This window comes from Bubalus bubalis, chromosome X (assembly GCF_019923935.1).
Source record: "Bubalus bubalis isolate 160015118507 breed Murrah chromosome X, NDDB_SH_1, whole genome shotgun sequence".
Classification (NCBI taxonomy): domain Eukaryota; kingdom Metazoa; phylum Chordata; class Mammalia; order Artiodactyla; family Bovidae; genus Bubalus; species Bubalus bubalis.
In genome coordinates, this window is record NC_059181.1 from 57,506,230 (window position 1) to 57,512,502 (window position 6,273).

Consider the following 6,273-nt stretch of genomic DNA (forward strand, 5'->3'; position numbering starts at 1 on the left):
GCTAGTCAAGGCTATGGTTTTTCCTGTGGTCATGTATGGATGTGAGAGTTGGACTGTGAAGAAAGCTGAGCGCCAAAAAATTGATGCTTTTGAACTGTGGTGTTGGAGAAGACTCTTGAGAGTCCCTTGGACTGCAAGGAGATCCAACCAGTCCATTCTGAAGGAGATCAGCCCTGGGTGTTCTTTGGAAGGAATGATGCTAAAGCTGAAACTCCAGTATGTTGGCCACCTGATGCGAAGAGTTGACTCATTGGAAAAGACTCTGATGCTGGTAGGGATTGGGGGCAGGAGGAGAAGGGGACGACAGAGGATGAGATGGCTGGATCTCATCACCGACTCGATGGACATGAGTTTGAGTGAACTCCGGAAGATGGTCATGGACAGGGAGGCCTGGCGTGCTGCGATTTATGGGGTCACAAAGAGTCGTACACGACTGAGTGACTGAACTGAACTGACCTGAATGAAGTTTATTGTGGGTAACTTATATACAAGCAGAACTAGGTGGATGATGATCCAGAGGCATTTGAAGCTGCACTCCACACCAATAAAAGGGGGTACAGAGGAATTTAAAGGGGTCAAAACTAAAAATAAAATCTGCCTACCAGCGAGGAGGAGTTGGTGAAGGACAGGAAAGCCTGGCAGGCTACACCCATGGGGCCACAGAGTCGGACATAACTAAACAACAAGAACCAAGAAAGCACCGCCTACATTGATAGGAACTGAGGATTTTTCCTCCCCAGGGGTCTCATGACCATTAAGCATCTATGCTAGCAAAAGGCACTCTTCCAGTTTTTATATCAGATGAAGCCAGGGTAAAAGTTGACTGGGGACTTACCTGGCTTGGACTAAAGCTCAGTCATGTGGAAAGAAGAAGAGGTAGGAGTGTGGGCCCAAGATGGAGCTGACAAAATGGAGTCAGTGTGGTTCAGCCACACATTCTATCTTCTCTCTCTTAGCCTGTTACTCATCCTTTCTTACTGCCTTTAGGGTCACCCTGTCCTCTCCTTCTCCCTTTCATAATCTGTGACTCCTAAACTATGAGCAGGAGAGTGAGTTTACCATGACTATTAAATTTGTAGCTAAAAGTAACAATGGATAGATTCTTCAGGAAAGCCTGCAGCTTGCATCACCATAGTCAGATATGTGGGCTTTGACATGCCTGCTCCAGCCAATCCATAGGTTTCTTGCTTTTTCTGCTCCATTCCACACGTCTGAGACTATTAGAGAGTCTGCTGCTACCGCTGCTGCTAAGTCACTTCAGTCGTGTCCGACTCTGTGCAACCCCATAGACGGCAGCCCACCAGGCTCCCCCATCCCTGGGATTCTCCAGGCAAGAACACTGGATTGGGTTGCCATTTTCCTCTCCAATTAGAGAGTCTACTCTTCCTTAAAGGTATTGGTACTCTTCTGCAAGTACCTCTTGTCATTGATAAATTTTAAGTACCTTGAGGGTAGGGACTATTTTCTAACACTGCCTTGTATTATGTTACACACATGTTAGACATTCCAGAAATGCTTTTGGCGGCTAATGTTCAATTGGGACATTCCAAGTCTCAATCCAGACTCCATCTTACTGATATGCTTTATCTTCACCAAAGTTTAGATTTTTACCTGAATAAAATTAAGTGTCTCAGGGACTGATTGTGGGGAACATGTCTGGGTATCCTTTCACCCAATCTCTGGCCACATCCCATGGCTTTCATATGGCAAATTATTCCTCTTCCACCCTAACTCCCTTAGTGTGAAGCATGTGAGCTGAGTCTAAGGTAATCAGCATCACCTTCTCCCAGCCCAGTGATTGGTTCAGAGTTGGGGCACTTGACCCAACTAGACCTAGTTAGAGTGAACTTGAGGACTTGGGGTGCTGGAATAAATGAAGATTCTTGCTTCTTTTTTTGTTGACTGTGAAATTGGAAGGATACCCCAGAAGTTCCTTGCTGCCACCTTCTAGCCATGAGGTTGCCTCTTATGAATGAGTGAACATAAGAACATGAGTAGAACTGTACTGTGAGACAGAAAGCAGAGCTTGAGTACATCTTTGAGTCTCTGTATTCCTGTGTATGGCCATGCCTGAAGCCAAATATACCACTGGTCAATTAAATTATTGTTGCAGGTTGGAGTCTCCAAAAGCAAACATTGAGATGTTTGGGGAGCAAGATGGTTACAAGGGGTCAACTCCTATGGGGCTTCCCAGGTGGCGCTAGTGGTAATGAATCCACCTTCCAATGCAGGAGACATAGGAGATGCAGGTTCTATCCCTGGGTTGGGAAGATCCCCTGGAGTAGGAATCGGCAGCCTACTCCAGTATTCTTGCCTGGGAAATTCCATGGACAGAGGAACCTGGTAGACTATGTTCATGGGGCCACAAAAGAGTTGGACACAACTGAGCAACTGAGCACCTCTGAAAGGAGGAGGAAGCAGGACTGGGCAGAACAACAGTGAGGCAGGTCTGACAAAGCCTTGGCCAATAGAGCGGGGGTCTCCAGAGCAAGTGTTTTCTGTCAAAGTTCAAGTCTCAAGGTGAGTGATCCTCTGTTTTGCTCTGTCATTAGATGTGGGCCTTGAAGGGTGTGACCTTGAGGGAGGTGACTCTCTGCACTTTAAGGCAGCCCTGGAAAAAGCTGCCAACTGGAGGCTATCAGAGCTCTCTTAAGGGAGACCTGGGGGGTGCATCTTCATGTGTAGCACAGTGATGTAAGCATTATCATTTTTTGTTATTATTATGATGATGCTAAATTAGTTTGAGCTGAATTTTCTACCACTTGCAGCCAAAAAACTTCAAATCAATACAGTGATTATTTTGATAGTTAAAGCCCCACTATGATGTGATAGAGGCAATTCTCTCAGACCCAAATAGTACTTGGATTTAAGTATTTCAGTTTGAGATGTTGGATAAACATCAGCACTAAAGCTTGACCTGGCACTAGGATTCAGGAACTGATAAAGTTGCTCTTGCTTAAATGGTCCTCATCCATCCTTCTCTTATGTTTCTATCCCCATGTGGTTGTTCAGTTGCTCAGTTGTGTCTGACTCTTTGCGACCCCATGGAGTGCAGCATGCTAGGCTTCCCTGTCCTTCACCATCTCCTGGAATTTGCCCAAACTCATGTCCATTGAGTCAATGATGCCATCTGACCATCTCATCCTCTGTTGCCCCTTCTCCTCATGACCTTAATCTGTCCCCATACCTGGCTTCAGAATGTTGGAAATAGAGCCCTCTTTCAATATTCTTGATTATTTGGAATGGAGGCTATGTCCTCCACAAAAATAAGGGATATTGTCCTACAATGAAATAAGCACTAATTCCAGGACCCAGACAATCTCATACGGAGTGAAGTAAGTCAGACACAGAAAGACAAGCATCATATGATATCACTTATATGAGGAATGTAAAAAAATGGTACAAATGAACTCATTTACAAAGCAGAAATAGAGGCACAGATGTAGAAGACAAATAGGGAGAAGGAGGAGGATGGATGAATTGGGATATTGGGATTGACATATACACACTACTATATTTAAAATAGGTAATTAATGAGAACCTACTGTGCTGCACAGGAAACTACTCAGTACTCTATGGTGACCTGTATGGGAGAAGAATCTAAAAAAAGGGTGAATATATGTATAACTGACTCACTTTGCTGTACAGCAGATACTGACACAGCATTGTAAATCAACTATACTCCAATAAAAATTAATTAAAAAAACACACTGGACCCAGACAATCTGATGGTTGGATCCTATGGTATATTAAAGATAGCCACAAGCTCTTTGCCAATCCTCTCATCAAGTGCTGGAATCTGTCTTCCCACATTTTGAATGTAGTGTGGCCGTATGACTTGCTTTGACCAATGGATAAAGGTGAAAGTGATATTAAAGGATTTATGAACCCAGGCTTTAAGAGAGAATGACAACTTCTGTTTTTTCCTCTCAAAACCCCAGCTGCCATGCTATAAGGTCATCCAGGCTAGATAGCTGAATGATTAGAGGCCATGTGGAGTCTGAGAGGTCATCTTAGAGGTTCTAGCCACAGCCACGCTTAGAGATCCCAGCTGAACACAACTGCATAAGAGAGATCCCAGCTGAACACAACTGCATAAGAGATCCGAAGACCAGTCAAAGAACCACCCAGCTGAATTCCAGCCATCCCATAGAATTGTGAGAAATAATAAACAATAATTATAATAACATTTTTATTTTTAATTGTGGTTAAGACACAATTAACCATCTTCAAGTGTACAGTTCAGTAGTGTTAAGTGTATTTGCATCATTATATAGCCAACCTCCAGAACTTTTTTCATTTTGAAAACTGAAACTCTGTACCCATAAAACAACCCTCCTGTCCCCCTCCTTCCCAGCTCCCGTCAACCTTGATTCTGTTTTCTGTTTCTATGAATTTTACTAGATGCATCAGGTGAGCAGAATCATACAGTATTTTTTTTTTTGTGACTAGCTTATTTCACTTAGAATAATATCTGCAAGGTTTATCCATGTTGAATAAATAATTATTTTAAGCCACTAAGTTTTGGGATGGTTTGTTACACCACAATAAATAGTGGATACAGCATCATCTGACAGAATTTGTTTCTCAAAAAGAATACACATTATAATTTTATTCATTGAAGGGGCTGGGCCTATATAACAATTAGAAAACTCAGCTTATTTGCTGATAGTTTGTAGCATATTTCTTTTTTAAATAATTGTATTGCTTGATAGCACCTTGATTAGGAATCTCTTTTCTTTCTGTTTTATTGACATATAATTGACATTTAAAGTTTAAGGGATACAGCTTGATGATTTGATATATGGATATTTTGTGAACTCATTACCACAGTACAGTTAGTTAACATCTCCATCATCTCACATAATTCTCTTTTGTTCTACTCTCAGGAACATTCACGTATGTATAATAAAGTACTGTTAACTATAGTCACCATGCTGTACATTCAATCTCAGAACTAATTCATTTTCTAACTGGAAATTTGTACTCTTTGGGGAAGAAAATTCCCAAATGGGGATTTCCAAATGGGGAGGGATCTCCCCATTTTTTCCATCCACAGGCCCTGATAACCACCAGTTTACTGTTTCTATGTGTTCAGCTTTTTTAGCTTCCACATGTATGTGAGGTCTTACAGTAATTGTCTTTCTCTGCATATCTTACCTCACTTAACATAATGCCCTCAAGGTCCATCCATGTTGTTGCAAATGGCAGGATTTCCTTCTTTTTCACTGCTGAATAATATTCCATTGTGTAAATAGGTAGATAGATAACATCTTCTTTATCCATTTATACATTAACAGACATTTAGTTTGTTTCCCTATCTTGGCTATCATGCTGCATTGAACACTGGAGTACAGATATTGTGAGAAAATCTTGACTTCATTTCCTTTGCATATATACACAGAAGTGAAATTGCTGAAATCTATGGTAGTTCTGTTTGTAATTTTTTGAGGAAGTTCCATACTGTTTTCCACAGTGCTGCACCAATTTTACATTCCTACCAACAGTGCCCCAAAGTTCCCTTTTCTCCGCATCCTAACCAACACTTGTTATCTCTCTCTCTTTTTTTTTTTGTAATAGCCATTCTAACAGGTGTGAGGTGATATTTTCCACTGTAGTGTTTTTTTTTTTTTTCATGGCTGCACTGGCTTCACTGCTGCTGTGTGGACTTCCTCTAGTGGCGAGCGGGGGTTGCTCTTCATTGCGGTGCACAGGCTTCTTATTGTGATGGCTTCTCTTGTTGGGAAGCATGGGCTTTAGGCACATGGGCTTCAGTAGTTGCAGCATGCAGGCTCAGTAGTGGAGGGACGTGGGACCTTGAGTGAGCTGGCTTCAGCAGTTGTGGTTTACGGGCTTAGTTGCTCCGTGGCATGTGGGTTCTTCTTAGACCAGGGGTTGAACCTGTGTCTCCTGCATTGGCAGACAGATTTTTAACCATTGGACCACCAGGGAAGTCCTCACTGTAGTTTTGCTTTGCATTTCCTTGATGATTTGTAATGTTGAGCATCTTCATGTACCTGTTGGCCATTTGTATGTCTTCTTTGGAAAAATGTCTATTCAGGTCCTCTGCCTATTTTTTAATTGGATTGCTCGTTTCATTTATTATTGAGTTGTATAAGTTCTTTGTATATTTTGGATATTAATCCCTTATCAGATACATGACTTGTCATTATTTTTTCCAATTCCATAAGTGGCATTTTCACTTTGTTGATTGCTACTTTTGCTGTGCAGAAGCTTTTTAGTTTGATTTAGTCCCACTTTTTAATTTTTGCT